This window comes from Procambarus clarkii, chromosome 65 (assembly GCF_040958095.1).
Source record: "Procambarus clarkii isolate CNS0578487 chromosome 65, FALCON_Pclarkii_2.0, whole genome shotgun sequence".
Classification (NCBI taxonomy): domain Eukaryota; kingdom Metazoa; phylum Arthropoda; class Malacostraca; order Decapoda; family Cambaridae; genus Procambarus; species Procambarus clarkii.
The window spans coordinates 19,478,780-19,494,371 of NC_091214.1; the positions used below are offsets into that span (position 1 = coordinate 19,478,780).

At 42.2% G+C, this 15,592-nt stretch overlaps 1 non-coding gene across 1 annotated transcript in view; it reads left to right on the forward strand.

Annotated features, from left to right (window-relative positions):
* Positions 1-8,414: 8,414 nt before the first annotated feature.
* Positions 8,415-15,592, forward strand: part of LOC123771144 (uncharacterized) — a 21,697-nt gene continuing 14,519 nt past the window's right edge. The window contains exon 1 of the transcript XR_011223748.1: positions 8,415-8,531. This is a non-coding gene — a transcript (uncharacterized protein). The remainder of the gene's footprint in view (positions 8,532-15,592) is intronic.

Genomic DNA, 15,592 nt, shown 5'->3' on the forward strand with positions numbered 1-15,592 from the left:
TTGACTATAAAACTAGCTTAAATATTTAAGCGATTGATTCCATTTTCAGAGTACGAGTACACAGGTTAGCTTATCTTAACAGTAGCCGAAAAAAGTAGTAAGTAGCGACATACATAGACGTCTTTTCAATTGCCGGAAACGGCCGAAAGGCTATGGGTATTAGGTGGCTTTAGGTATTGTATGTACTAGCTCTATCTTTAAATCCAACATTATGCTTGTAACTCATCTTCAATGTATGTACTTTTACCTGAATAAAAAATCTAAATCTAAAATCTAAATCGAATTGGGCTACAAGTAGCCCAATCTGGCAACCTGAGTAAGCACACAGGACGACGGATCTCACATATTTATACCATTTCCCACACAAACTTAGTACGTTTCGTATATATATATATATATATATGTATCATTCCTCAATATCAAGACCACAATATAATGCTATTAACAGTTATGATCTTCTACGTAATAGGCATATAGTTATTAAGTGAGGTTGAGTAATATGGATATAATCCATGCTTCATAAGAACGACGCCCGCAAGCGTTAACTTCTCATCTGATGGTCCACAAACATGATTGAACTCACAAAACATTAGACCGTGGCTAGATTCATTGTTTTAATTTTAGTTAATTTAGTTTTTGAGTAGAATATTTGGATAATAATATGTATTAAGGGTAAACAGCTATCGTGTAATAGTAATTAACAAAAACAAAGTCAGAAGCAACACTCCTGTCCCCACATGTCTTTTGTGTTAAAGTATTTTGGGCGCTCTTATACGTATGCGCTAGCTGGCGTTCACCACTATTCTCGCCTTCAATATCTGGGCCCACCCAGATATAATCGAAACATTATAATAATTCATTGTTGTTGTAAAAATATAAAACCCATTACTACTCCGTCTATCTACGTATACATGTCTCCCCAAATGATTGTGAATGGGAATATCTTAGTGCAAATTTCCAGAAGACTACAGAGGGCAGACTGGAATACTATTGCTTTGGAGTATTATTGTCACGGGAGATTCTGGCTAACATTAAGCTGATGGCGGGGTCTACAGGGACGTTCGTAAATTGGGATTCCACATCTAGATATTCTATGATCCCTTCTGAATTAGTGGTCTTCACTATGTCTAAGAAATCGACAACTGATTTCAAGTTGCAGGCGATTATCTATTCTCATCAACTTCAGAATGATCCAGGACGGAGCGAAACGTCGTCGTCCCTTCAACTTCTAGTGTGTGGTCTGGTCAACTGATTTCAAGTTAGTTTAGTTTAGTTCATTTATTATGCACCCCATACCCAGCTTGTGGGCAGTAGTGGAAAGGGTTACAGAGGCACATAATGGGCTCAGGGACTGAACCCCACAATTCATTTATCTAAGCAAGCTACAATCCTGATGAGCTAGTTACAAAATTCAATGCACATCGTCACATCAACAATGGGCTCGAGACCGACCACAAGTACAGTTTCTGAATTAATTAATATAATTATCACTTTCCTCCCCGGCGGACCCAAAATTAGGTCCGCCGGGGGTCACTTGAAAATCTGCGGTTGACCTATTTTTAAGTCTGATGAACAAATATTTCTATAAAATTCAATTCTTATCCGATCGACTTGAAGACAGTATGAACATGTTTGCCATAAAATTTACGTTTTTTTTAATAGCCACATAGCCTATTTGGGAGAACGGCATTGTCTTGTATCTTCGTGGTAAAACTATTGTATTGTTGACACGACGAGTGTAATCGACGAAGTTTCTTTATTTGATGCCGGTCTAACGCATCCTTGTGTGACATTTTATACATATGTTCTTCTAGAACATTCTATTGCAAACACATTGGTACAAAAATGAAATATGTACATAGAAAATTAAGGTCAGCACAGTGAAAAGAGTATACACGTTTCCGTGTTGCCGCTCGATTGCCCGAAACGGTGATTCCACTTCGAGCAAGTTTTGGTCCTGTTTGTGGAGAGTACGAAAGTGTATTATTAAGCAACTGACATATGTGGAGAGTTTGTGTCACAATTGATATGTTTGTCCTGCACACCGCCCCCCATCCAGTGGGCAGCGGTGGATAGGTAACAATCACTTAGTTACTATCTACGGTTAGCAAACTGGGGATATTTGGCCAAGACGTCTGGCATCAGATCATTTTGAATTAAATATTTACACATCTCTTGAAGATTTGTTAAAGAATTTCTGTACATATTTGGTACATATGGAGTCAGTATATAGTGTTGAGTCGTTTAGATTATACGTTTAGCCCACGTATAATCTATTATACGTGGGTGTATGAGTCGTAGAGTGCTACCAGGCTTGTGGGTTTTAACATTATCAGTCGGGAATGAGGACGAAGGCTCCGGTTTTATCTGCCCTCCGAATTGTGATGATCTCCATGGATTTAAGTTGCTGGGCAGCTTCCTTGTGTTATTATCTAGGGTGTTACTCCTGTAGTCTTCCCATGGGGAGACATGTATACGCAGATAGACGGAGTAGCCATATGAGGTCCCTACTAGGAGTCCTCTTTGCTAACTTCTATATGTGAACACTAGAAGACACCATCTTCAAACCCACAGGGAATCCTCGCATCTACTGCAGATACATCCATGATATATTCGTATGTGTGAAAGTTCCAGGAACTGTTGCGATTAAAGAATTTACTTATCCGAAACTCAGTGCTCAACTTTACCCATAAACTAGGCATCGATGGTGTACTCCCTTTCCTAGATGTCTACGTGAGAACCAAAGACAATTAACATACATACACATTTGAATGTGTATGAATGGTCACTCCGAATGCTCGGACAGATATAAGACTAGTGGAATAAATGCATTTATACCAAGAGCCCAGCTTACTCATTGTTCTGACTAGTATAAAATCCACAAGGAACTAGAGAGAAGCCTTCAAGACAGAAAACAGGAGATGCTTTTTCACCCATAGCGATGTAAACCCGTGGAACGGCCTACCCGCCGATGGCGTAAATGCCAAAACTCTGCTGGGTTTTAAAATACACCTGGAAAACGTCATCAGGGCAAATGGGGGACCTTTGATAAGCCGCCAGCTTCCTGTCCTCTTCAAGGCCACTAGTATTAGTGGCCCCTCAGGTAAATTCAGGTTAAGTATTAATAAACAACAGGTACACGAATAAAGAAGTCAACACCCATATCAGAAGATATTTATTATAACACCTTAGTATAATTTAGTATAACATATCAGAAGATATGTAGTGTAGGGCTGCTGTTCGGCTATTTATAGTGCGTTGGAAAAATAAGAGATGGCGCTAGGTGTATTTTGTAGGGTAGTTTGTTAATAGTGTAATTTGATGCCAACAGATGGCATAAGCTGTATCTTATGGCTACTGCCTGTTGATAGTGTTCTTTTGTGCCGACAGATGGCATCAGCTGTATTATTATTAGTATTATTTCAGAATTCGCTTTATTTTTTTTATTTTTTTTTTTTTGAGATATATACAAGAGTTGTTACATTCTTGTACACTGATCTACAAAACCCGTAGCTATAAGGTTTTATACAGTGCTAGTATTATGTAACTGACTTTTTTATCTACTGTTGAGGATATCATATAACGTCTGGAAAGACTGTTCGTCGTATATCCGATGTTAATTGTTATTGGATTTATTGTAATTGTAATTGATAACAATTTTAATTATTGTTGGGTTAATTGTAATTTAATTTTCTCGTTAATTGTTGTTCTTAACTTTTTCCCAGTGAACACCGTTGGTTGAGAGCTCCGACTAATGTATTGCTCTTTGTTGAGGTGTAATGTATTGCCAAATAAATTAAACATCATTCCGTAATATTATTAAAACAACAAGTTTAACAGCATTTTACACAAAAAAAGACTTGGATCTATTCAAATTTAGTAGTGAATTCCAATCTAGGAATTTCCTATGACTAAACTGTACTGTGAGGCTTTAGCAAGCACAGTACAATATACAGAATGTATACTGTATATGTCAAACTGAGGGCCATATATGGGCCACATTTGTGTTGTAATAAGGGCCATACACCAGTTTAGTGTAGTTTATTTATTATGCACCCCATACCCATCTTGTGGGCGGTAGTGGAAAGGGTTACAGAGGCACATAATGGACTCAGGGATTGAACTCCACAATTCATTTATCTAAGCAAGTTACAATCTTGATGAGCTAGTTACAAAATTCAATACACATGTCACATTAACAATGTGAGCGAGACCGACCACAAGTACAGTTTCTAAGTTAAGCAACTGACATATGTGGAGAGTTTGTGTCACAATTGATATGTTTGTCCTGCACACCGCCCCCCATCCAGTGGGCAACGGTGGATAGGTTACAATCACTTAGTTACTATCTACAGTTAGCAAATTGGAGATATTTGGCTATAAGATTTCTGGCAGCAGATCATTTTGAATCTTTACACCACCGCCCATCCCGTGGGCGGTGGTGTAAAGGATTACAGAGGCACATAATCGGTTAATGTTAAATATGCCACAATATTCTACATGATGTTCATCACCAAAAAAGGATGACGGAAGTGATGACAACACACACACAGGAAGTTAATGTAACTGTACACTTCAATTATTATTATTTTAATGTGAAACTGTGATTAGGTTTAATACAAAGGTTGCAATTTGGGGTCCACTACTGCCCATAGGATGGGTGTGGCCCCCACTACCGCCCACAGGATGGGTGTGGGCTCCAGTACCGCCCACAGGATGGGTGTGGGCTCCAGTACCGCCCACAGGATGGGTGTGGACTCCAGTACCGCCCACAGGATGGGTGTGGGCTCCAGTACCGCCCACAGGATGGGTGTGGGCTCCAGTACCGCCCACAGGATGGGTGTGGGCTCCAGTACCGCCCACAGGATGGGTGTGGGCTCCAGTACCGCCCACAGGATGGGTGTGGGGTTCACTACCGCCCACAGGATGGGTGTGGGCTCCACTACCGCCCACAGGATGGGTGTGGGCTCCACTACCGCCCACAGGATGGGTGTGGGCCCCACTACCGCCCACAGGATGGGTGTGGGCCCCACTACCTATGACCGGTAGAGGACCCCATAACGGGGTGCATAATAACTGAACTAAGCAACAAGATAAGGCTGGTAATGCACAGTAGTTGGTGACGCCAACCACCTCAGAGACGAGGATACATGAAATAGAGAATTTATTAGAATATATATGTAGAAGAGAAGTAAAAATGAAACACGAAAGTGTAGATGAGAGATATACAGAGAATGAGACAACAGCGTACATTCACTAGGCAAACATTAGAGAAGATAAGGAAGAATAAGGGGATGAGAGAGGAAGAATAACAGGAAGGAGATAAGAGAGAGGGATGCTAGCGCCTCCTGCGGCAGCATCCCGGGCGTGTAAGCCAATGAAGGACAGGTGAGACAGGTGATATTACCTCCTAACCAACCTCGTGACCCTGGCTTGGGTTTACTTAGTCAGGGCTCTTGCACACTCAGTCCTTGTACGGAACACTTACTCCTTATTACTCCTTCTTAGTGCGTATTTTTGCCTCTTCTTTCTTTACGAGAGGCATATATATTAATTTCCTGACGATTTATGGGATTTTTAAATATTCAAATTACAGGGTATTGTAAGAGGAAGGAAGTTAGGACGTGGGTAATGAAACACGTTGGCGCGGAAATTATTGGCGGGAATCATGGAGGGCGGGCGGGTGGCGGGCGGAGCTCCGCCATCATGGCCTGTTTTCCCAGCTGAATCACAAGTGGCTGCCATTACACTGTGCGAGGGCGTGGAAACTGCGACGAAAACTGCTCCACATGACGACAACGCCCAAAGCAGTGCCATCTCTGGCTTCAGTTTCGCGGTTTCTTTTAGTTTTGTTTTTATGATGTTTACTACATAGATTTATCTAACACACACACACACCCAGCTCGTAGCAGCTGTCTAGCTTCTAGGTACCTATTTAATGTTAGGTGAACAGGCGCATCAGGGTGAGAGAAACTGCCCATTTGTTTCCGTCAGCGACGGGGAACAAATGTGTGAGAGCGCGGGGGGGGGGGGGGGTGAGTGACCCAGCTTGACAAGCGCTGTCAACTAACAAGTAGATAGTAATTACAGCTGGGCATTTAGCATCTTAAGTATGCAAATGTATATTAGAAGTAATTATCTTAGATTAAGGACCTGCCCGAAACGCTGCGCGTACTAGTGGCTTTACAAGAATGTAATTACTATGCTTTGTATCCTCACAATCCCATTGTACCTCCTTGTATATATATAAATAAATTATAAATAAATAAATAAATAATAAATGTAAAAGTACGAATGTGTAAATTGACGAGAGTGTATTTATTCTCTTGTAATTTTAATATATTGAATGTCTTTAGTTGAATTCTTATTCACGGAAATTTGCAAACTGAATGGCAGTAATTAATTTGTGAGAGTGTACGCAATCCATATTATACAGCTATATAAATTTAATTAGGGGAAAATGAACATAAAAATTTATATATAGTCTCTATATAGCTTGTAATAGATCAATTTGCCTATGAGCGTCAAGGAGTTTCTGAATTGTTATTGATTATCACAAGTAATTAATTCAATTACGGCGGTGTTAGATAATAATTACTTGTTAGTAAATGCTACTTCGGCGTTATACCAATACGTAACCATACTTGGGTAGAGCCGACAGGCTGCCATATCTCCGGTGAAATTTAAATTGAAAAATGTATAACTTTATTTTTCAGTTAACCATTGAGTATTATAGGAAAGGTTTTTGTGTTCTAGGTGATGAATTATCGGCAAATAATAGTAATATAAAAGGTAAGGTTTAATGTTTACTTATTCACACGAGCAGTTATTATAAATGTGGCAACAGAGGGAGGAAACTATAGGCTTTCTTCCTTATTAGAGATTTAAACATCAGTAGAGCTGTGGCTCTTGACCAGGCAAGATGTGGGCTGCTGACTCACCTATATATAGACTTAAGTATTCTTTTGTTCCTTGTGAATTCATTGCAGTAGAGTCAGGAAGTGTTTTCACATGTTTAACATGAAAACGTGTTTTCATGTTAAACTAGGATGTTACTTGAAGTTTGTTAGTAGAGATCTAGTGTGCTACCTGTAGATTAGTTATGTACCAAGATAAAGTGAGGATTACTATTCTAATTAATGATTCTGGTGCATTTTGCTCCTCCTGGCATTGTGGAGACGGAGCACGGTACACCAGGTCCAGGTCCCTCTGTCAGTGTAGACGGAGCACGGTACACCAGGTCCAGGTCCCTCTGTCAGTGTAGACAGCACGGTACACCAAGTCCAGGTCCCTCTGTCAGTGTAGACAGCACGGTACACCAAGTCCAGGTCCCTCTGTCAGTGTAGACAGCACGGTACACCAGGTACAGGTCCCTCTGTCAGTGTAGACAGCACGGTACACCAGGTACAGGTCCCTCTGTCAGTGTAGACAGCACGGTACACCAAGTCCAGGTCCTCTGTCAGCGTAGACGGAGCACGGTACACCAGGTACAGGTCCCTCTGTCAGTGTAGACAGCACGGTACACCAAGTCCAGGTCCCTCTGGCAGTGTAGACGGAGCACGGTACACCAGGTACAGGTCCCTCTGTCAGTGTAGACAGCACGGTACACCAAGTCCAGGTCCCTCTGTCAGTGTAGACGGAGCACGGTACACCAGGTACAGGTCCCTCTGTCAGTGTAGACAGCACGGTACACCAAGTCCAGGTCCCTCTGGCAGTGTAGACAGCACGGTACACCAGGTACAGGTCCCTCTGTCAGTGTAGACAGCACGGTACACCAAGTCCAGGTCCCTCTGTCAGTGTAGACGGAGCACGGTACACCAGGTACAGGTCCCTCTGGCAGTGTAGACAGCACGGTACACCAAGTCCAGGTCCCTCTGGCAGTATAGACGGAGCACGGTACACCAGGTACAGGTCCCTCTGGCAGTATAGACGGAGCACGGTACACCAGGTACAGGTCCCTCTGGCAGTATAGACGGAGCACGGTACACCAGGTACATGTCCCTCTGTCAGTGTAGACGGAGCACGGTACACCAGGTCCCTCTGTCAGTGTAGACGGAGCACGGTACACCAGGTACCCCCCCTTGGTATGGAATAATATAGCCGGAGTCATGGTACAGCGGCCCCTGTCCACCTGGTTGAATAATAACGGGTGGTACAAAAGCGAGTAGGCGGAAGTCGAAGCCAGCGGGCGTGGGTTGGGAGGCGGGAGGTGGCGCGCCGCACATAAGCCATACACATCACCATCCCTAACCTCTGTGTTGCCTCATTTTAGTATTCTTCCTACTTACTAGAATCCACCACGATAGTACGTGCTCCCAAAAAAGGAGAAAACACTAATAAAAACGCGTGAAGACGGTGTGAATTGCTTCTCTCCTCCTCCCGACCTTCGAACATTGTCCCGCTGGCCTGGGAGTTGGCAATGTTACCGTCAGTGTAAACTGAGCAGTGAAGAGAGGTGGATGTCACCCACTCTCCCCAGTGTTCATTTCCTAACTTAAAACCCCAGAAAAAAGACTGTGTTTGAATCATCGGTTGGGTGAATCTATCCGTGATTCTTACTGGCTTTCTGTCCCGACTTTGCGTCTAATGAAACTCGTAATTTTTTTTTTAGTGGTTTATGAAGTTACAAATAGTTTGAGTGAACAACCTCATTGCAGTGCATCAGCTGCCACATGGGGCCCTCAGTGGTGTTGCAGGCTCTTCACACCTCCTATAGTGCCTCTCCTGCTCAAGGTCCTCTCAAACGTGCATATCATTAACAATCTCGAGTCACTGGCTAATTACTTATCATCTGCTATACTGTAGTTGCTAAGGCAACCGTATCTTATATTAGAATTTTGTGTGATTACGAGTTGTTGTTGTTGTCCAAAATATAATTTCAAATTACAGAAACTACATATTAAAAAAGTGTTTTGCTTTAAAATATTTACAGCATATATTAGTACAAATTAATAAATTGCATATGTATATATTATAATTGATGCTATTTAAGTATACTTTATACTCGTAAGTGTAGGTAGCCGCGCATTGTATACAGAGGTGCGTATATAAGTGCGTAATTAGTGTACAGTGTGTGTGTGTGTGTTGGGTGGGACCCGCACGTGTGTGAGAGTCAAGGCCCTGGCTGGCCCCTCACCCCAGCCGTGTTCAATGTCTCTATGTAGACGAGGAGACACAATAACGTGGCTGAAATATGTTGACCAAACCACATACTAGAAAGTGAAGGGACGACGACGTTTCGGTCTGCATAAAGAGATGCGGGAACAGTCTGGACAAACTTGGCCACCACAGCTGGGGCTTCCAAAATTTGCTTACTGTAGGTGCAGCCTGCACATGACTGTAAAGCTGCCGCCCAGTTGGGTGGGTGTGGAGCAAGACTAGTAACTGTGTGACTCACCATAGATGTAAATTGCCTTGTATAGTGTTGTTGTGAGCCATTGTTATACCACAGAATATTGTTTAATTGATTGCTGCAATGTACTCGTATAGTTATTCTTGAGGGAGATGATATTTAACTCTTCCGCCCCACGACCTTCAGTCAATGTTTCTGAGCATATGCATTGGCTGTGCAACAGTCAAATCGTACACATGTTTCGCTAAAGTTTGTTTTCAAATTGTCAAAACCATTAGCCTAGGCTAGGCTGTGTTAACCTAACATTTCTCGAACAGTGCTTCGCTGACGTCCTCTTCGAATCCCACCTTTGTAACTACTTCAGAGGTGGGTTGTTGTCTAATACTAAACAATCTCTCTGTCTAGTACCATGTGAATTTTTAGTGTGCAATCATGTCTCCTCTGCTTCTTTTATTTGCTAGTAAGGTAAGGTTTTATCTTTCTTGTTCTGACACTAGTCTCGTGTTGTCATGTCTCTGGGGCGTTCTCCAGCTTCGTTTTGTGTTTGACGAAGTTAGGACTCAACACGTTAGGAGACTTGAATCACTCTTGCAGACTGGGGTCCACGGTTCGAGTCTCCTAGAGCCCAGGTGAATGGAATGGATAAATTGGATAAGTTTAGATTTAAGAAAGACCTGGGTAAATACTGGTTCGGTAACAGGGTTGTTGATTTGTGGAATGAATTACCGCGTAACAAAATTTAAGTAGGATCCCTTAATTGTTATATAAACAAATTGGGTGGATATATATAGGAGCTGCCTCGTATGGGCCTAATAGGCCTCTGCAGCTACCTTTATTAAGTTCTTATGGTCTTAAATCTGATATATTCAAGCTGACAGCTTGATGCTAACCATACAATTACCAGCTAAATGCTCACCTACTCTTGCTTTAATTAACTGTAGAAATTGTAGTTTACTGGACTAAGGTTAACAAAATACGTAAATATAACCTGATTTTAAAGGTTTAAGAGCTTGACTTTTGTAAACATTTGCTGACCTGCCTAGATAATATTATGCTGATGTTGATCACTAATATAATCAGTCATAGTGTGTTAGTATGAGGCAAGCCACTCGAGAGGTAAGTACCTGGCATCTTGCCCGTGCTAGCCTAATATTTTAAAAGCACTACGATCACCTTCTGTGGTTGTTCAATAAATGCTTGACAAATCTTTCACCCTGTCCATGGAGGGCAGAAGAAAATGTATATATGCTAGTTAGCATTGTAAATGTGTGGCCACGTCTGTGGTAGAAAATAATAATAAAAAAAATCTTGCCCGTGCATTTTACTTTATAAGTAGCGGTCTTCTGACACATTTTATTATTGACAGGATCTTTTAAAACTTTTGATTAGATCATTAAATAAGTTTTTCTTTGCATTATAAATATCTGCTAATATGGGCACACGATCCAAAATGGAGTAGGACTAGTAGTGGTGATAAAGAGCAACAGGTCCTAGCTGTAGTTGTTGTTGTTTTAGATTTAGTTACTCAGAACGAAATGTCTATGTAGCACGGGCTATGGTGAGCCCGTAACCAAGGTCCTCGCGTGGTGGTTGGTATATATATATATACCTGTGTGACCTCCGGATGTCCACTTCCGTTATAGGTGCGCCTAATTTTCTCACTGCAGTGTAAGCGACCTTTATGCAACTCCTGTACTTTTACCCTTTATAATTTATTGGGGATACAATTTATTCGCATAATATACATTGTTAATGACGCTATTTGCTAATTCTAGTATACTTGAGGATCAAATTGTATATTTTAATTATGCCTCCTCTTTTCCTTCTCGTTTTATCAGCTCTCTCTGTCCTCTTGAGCCGGTCAGAAACTCTTGACAACACAACCCAAGGCAGCAGCTATTAGATGCAAGATAATCATTTATCACAATCGTTAAGATATTAGTGAACAAGGAAGGGGGGACGCAATCGACGGCACGTCAGGGTATGCTGACGTGTTCGCCTATAATCCTATATGGTTAGGCTCGCCTCACCACAAACCGGATAACAGCTGACTACCGCATCATCAGCGGCCGAGTCAGCTCAACCACCTCGCCTCTACTGGAAACGACCGCTCGCAGGCCACTGTGTATCCGGGGTGTGTGGAGCGGCCTTATAAAAAAGTATGAGATCATCTTCAGTCCACGTGGCCCCACTCCTGTGTCAGGTAAGTCCACTGCGGGCTCACCATAGCCCGTGCTACTTGGAACCTTACATTGGTCAGCATTAAGCCGCATATGCGAATCATCTAACCTTTTAAAAATCTTATCTAAATCGTCTTGAAGTGAGTTTGAGTCATCTTCCGAGTTTATTTCCTCCCGATTTCGAATCGTTGGCAAATTTGCAAATATTGCTGCTCAAACCTGAATCTAAATAATTTATATACATATTTAATAACAGGTCCTAGGACAGAGCCTTGAGGCACTCCACTTACAACGGCCTCCCATTGACTTATCTCCATTTATGCTATTTGTATCCTTTAGTATAAACCATGATGCTGTTGTTGTTTTAGATTCAGCTACTCTGAACAAAAAGTTTGAAGTAGCACGGAGTATGGTGAGCCCGTAGTGGACATACCTGGCACAGGAGCGGGGCTGTAACTATATATATAACCATGCATTAATCCAACTTAATATAGCATCCCCAATACCGTGATCGTCTAACTTTTTTTAATCAATCTTTCATGTGGCACTGTATAAAAAGCTTTGCTAAAATCAAGGTACACAATGTTACAAACCTTTTCGCTATCAACTGCCTCAATTATGCTAGAATAAAATGATAGCAAATTTGTCAAACATGAATGTTTGTTTTTCAAGATGAAGACAAATACCTTTTGCAATTATCGACTCGAGCAATTTTCCCACAATAAACAAATATTCTCAATGATTATATCATTAGGAGCTAAATATTTAACACAAAACAATAACTTAACCGTAAAATATTCAGTGCCGAATGTTTCTTGAAATCGAAGTCCTCAGACTCATACTCCACAAGAGTGGAATGCCTGAGCGCCAAATATCCCGCTGTAGTGTAAGTCTACTTACGTCAAATCTTCCGCGGTGGGCAGGCATCACGTTCCCTGGAGCTACCTGAATGTTATGCAACCACCTTTCAGCTATAGGGATATAACCTTGCTAGCGTTACTGCTCTTGTGGAAAATATGGTCTGAGGACAGGGAACCTGCGATGTATCTTTTTTACAGAGTACAATATCTCTCTCTCTCTCTCTCTCTCTCTCTCTCTCTCTCTCTCTCTCTCTCTCTCTCTCTCTCTCTCTCTCTCTCTCTCTCTCTCTCTCTCTCTCTCTCTCTCTAGAGAAAGTAGAATTTTGTGTTACTGAATTTGGACAAATTGTAATATCTTTTTAACATAAAAATATCGCTTATCCTAACCTCTTCTGGGAAGCCTAGGCCTAATATACACTATCTTAGGGCCTAATATAGTACATATATGTGCTATTCTAGGCCTAGAAACATTTAAATTTGGGTTTTAGCTTTATTTTTCTTGACTATAGAATCAATGGTACAAAAACTAGTTTACTGGTGGTCCATCACTGCATATTTGTACTTTCCACCATATAGTTACTGTAAGTTCTGTCAGTTCAAGAGGCTGGCCTCACCCCGGCACCAACACTGTTGCCATACTACAAGGGATAACTGGTGCCATACTGCAAGGATATCAATGGTGCCATACTGCAAGGATATCAATGGTGCCATACTGCAAGGATATCAATGGTGCCATACTGCAAGGATATCAATGGTGCCATACTGCAAGGATATCAATGGTGCCATACTGCAAGGATATCAATGGTGCCATACTGCAAGGATATCAATGGTGCCATACTGCAAGGATAACAAAGCATTGCTTAAGTGCAAACCTATTCGTGATTGAAAAAATAGCGTATCTCCCCCCATTTAACCGGATATTTGTGAAGCATTTATAAACGAAGTTAAATTAACCGAACACATACAGTACTTGTTTACCGCCTTGAACGTGCACAAACCGACCATTTACCGCCCTGAACGTGCACAAACCGACCATTTACCGCCCTGAACGTGCACAAACAGACCATTTACCGCCCTGAACGTGCACAAACCGACCATTTACCGCCCTGAACGTGCACAAACATTTACCGCCCTGAACGTGCACAACCATTTACCGCCCTGAACGTGCACAAACCGACCACAGTTCACGGCGCTGAACCACATTGACTGCGCAGTAACAGTAAGCACTTCGCACACACTTCCGCCTCGTCCGGGGCGGCTGAAGGATTAGGCTACGCACCATTTGACGATGTGTATCATTTCCTGTTGGGAGGAAATAATAATATTATTATTATTAAACGTCTACTACTTTGCTGTTATCTGTATTGCTGCTGTCACTACTGTTTGCTGATGTGGCTGACGATACTGTTGCTACTGCTGCTGCTGTTGTACAGACAGTACCGTCAAGGGCGAACCTTTGTTCTCATCGAAGCCATGTCTGAAAAACAAAAGCCCGTTCTTGAAATGTGTTGTTCTACACACACACTTCAAAGGCTCTTGTTCTTCAGTGATTCCTGCAGCTGCTAATTATGATCATCATTCAACTGCCACTGTTGCTGCTCCAACTGCTGCCAGTAACATCGACACTACTGTAACAACAGCTACAAAAATAGGTACTTCGGCAGCAGCAGCAGCAGCAGTACTAGCAGGTGTTACGGCCGCTGCTTGGCATGGTGCTGCTGAAATTGAAATTGAAATAAGTTTATTGCGGTAAAATACACACAAAGGGATGAGGTAGCTCAAGCTATTCTCACCCCGTTCAGTACATCGTGTTAATACATACATAGACACACATCACAAACAATAAACATATTACCAAACATTCTGAGAGATAAACATATACATTTCCTAATGGTGCTGCTGATCAGAATTACTGCTGCTACTGCTGCTGTTCCTTGTGATGCTACTATTACTACCCAACCCGTTCTCGCAAATTCGTAAAGTCAATATTGACTTGTTAACTACGTGCATAGGTGATATACTTAACATGTAAAGTCAATATTGACTTATTAACTACGTGCATAGGTGATATACTTAACATAATACCACCTTTCTACGTAATACAACTATTGCTACTTTGATTATTTCTACTATGAATTAGTGAAAACTTGGGTCATTGTTCTGGCTGTCTGAACCTGTAAAGCTGTTGGCCTCTGCCACACCCGCTGGCATAGGCTAGACAATGTTACCACGCTCGCCAACACTGTTATATCCTGTGTAACCTCCACGGGGGAGACGGGTGATGAGTCTCTAGGTGTTGAACCTTTGCGAAGGGTGCTGAACCTTTGCGAAGGGTGTTGAACCTTTGCGAAGGGTGTTGAACCTTTGCGAAGGGTGTTGAACTTTTGTGAAGGGTGTTGAACCTTTGTGAAGGGTGTTGAACCTTTGTGAAGGGTGTTGAACATTTGTGAAGGGTGTTGAACATTTGTGAAGGGTGTTTAACATTTGCGAAGGGTGTTGAACCTCTAATGAGGGGGATTTGAATCGGTATGATCATTATAGTCGCCATTTCAAGGAAAAGTACACTGAGCTAGAATGAATAAAATAGGCTATCCCTAATAATAATATAAGGGCCAGTCGGTATTAGCGACCACCTCATAATCACTGATATACGCATCATTCTCAAACTTCAATTAATCTTCTAATTTTAAGAGTTTTAGGGAGGCGGTTGCCTACTGTGACCACCTTGCTAGAGCGGCCACGTGACTGGCGATGGCCGGCCTGGTGTTTTAAGAGGATATAAATACCACAGTATCCATGAAACAGTCTTGAGGCTACGTGTAGGTATTGTGGCGGCTGGGGGAGGGGAGGGGGATGGGGCGAGGCATGGGGGGGAGGGAGAGACAGCCATGGGAGAGGGAGTGGGAGAGAAGCGATGGCTTGGGGAAGGGGGGATGGGATGGGGGGTGTGGAGAACATTGGCAACAAGGCGTGTGTGTGTTTGTGTTGGGGAAGTGGAGGGGGCGGGGGGGGGGGGAGAGCAGGCAGTCAACTTTACTTGTACCCATACTGGACTTGTGCTTGTGCTTGCTATCCTGCCTATATGCGTCCTGTACTTGTATCTCAACTTGTTTTTGTACCTATACTTGTATTTCTATTTGTACCTGTAATTATTCATCCCACGACTTTACTGCATATTCCTGCATTGAAGTTCTAACTTT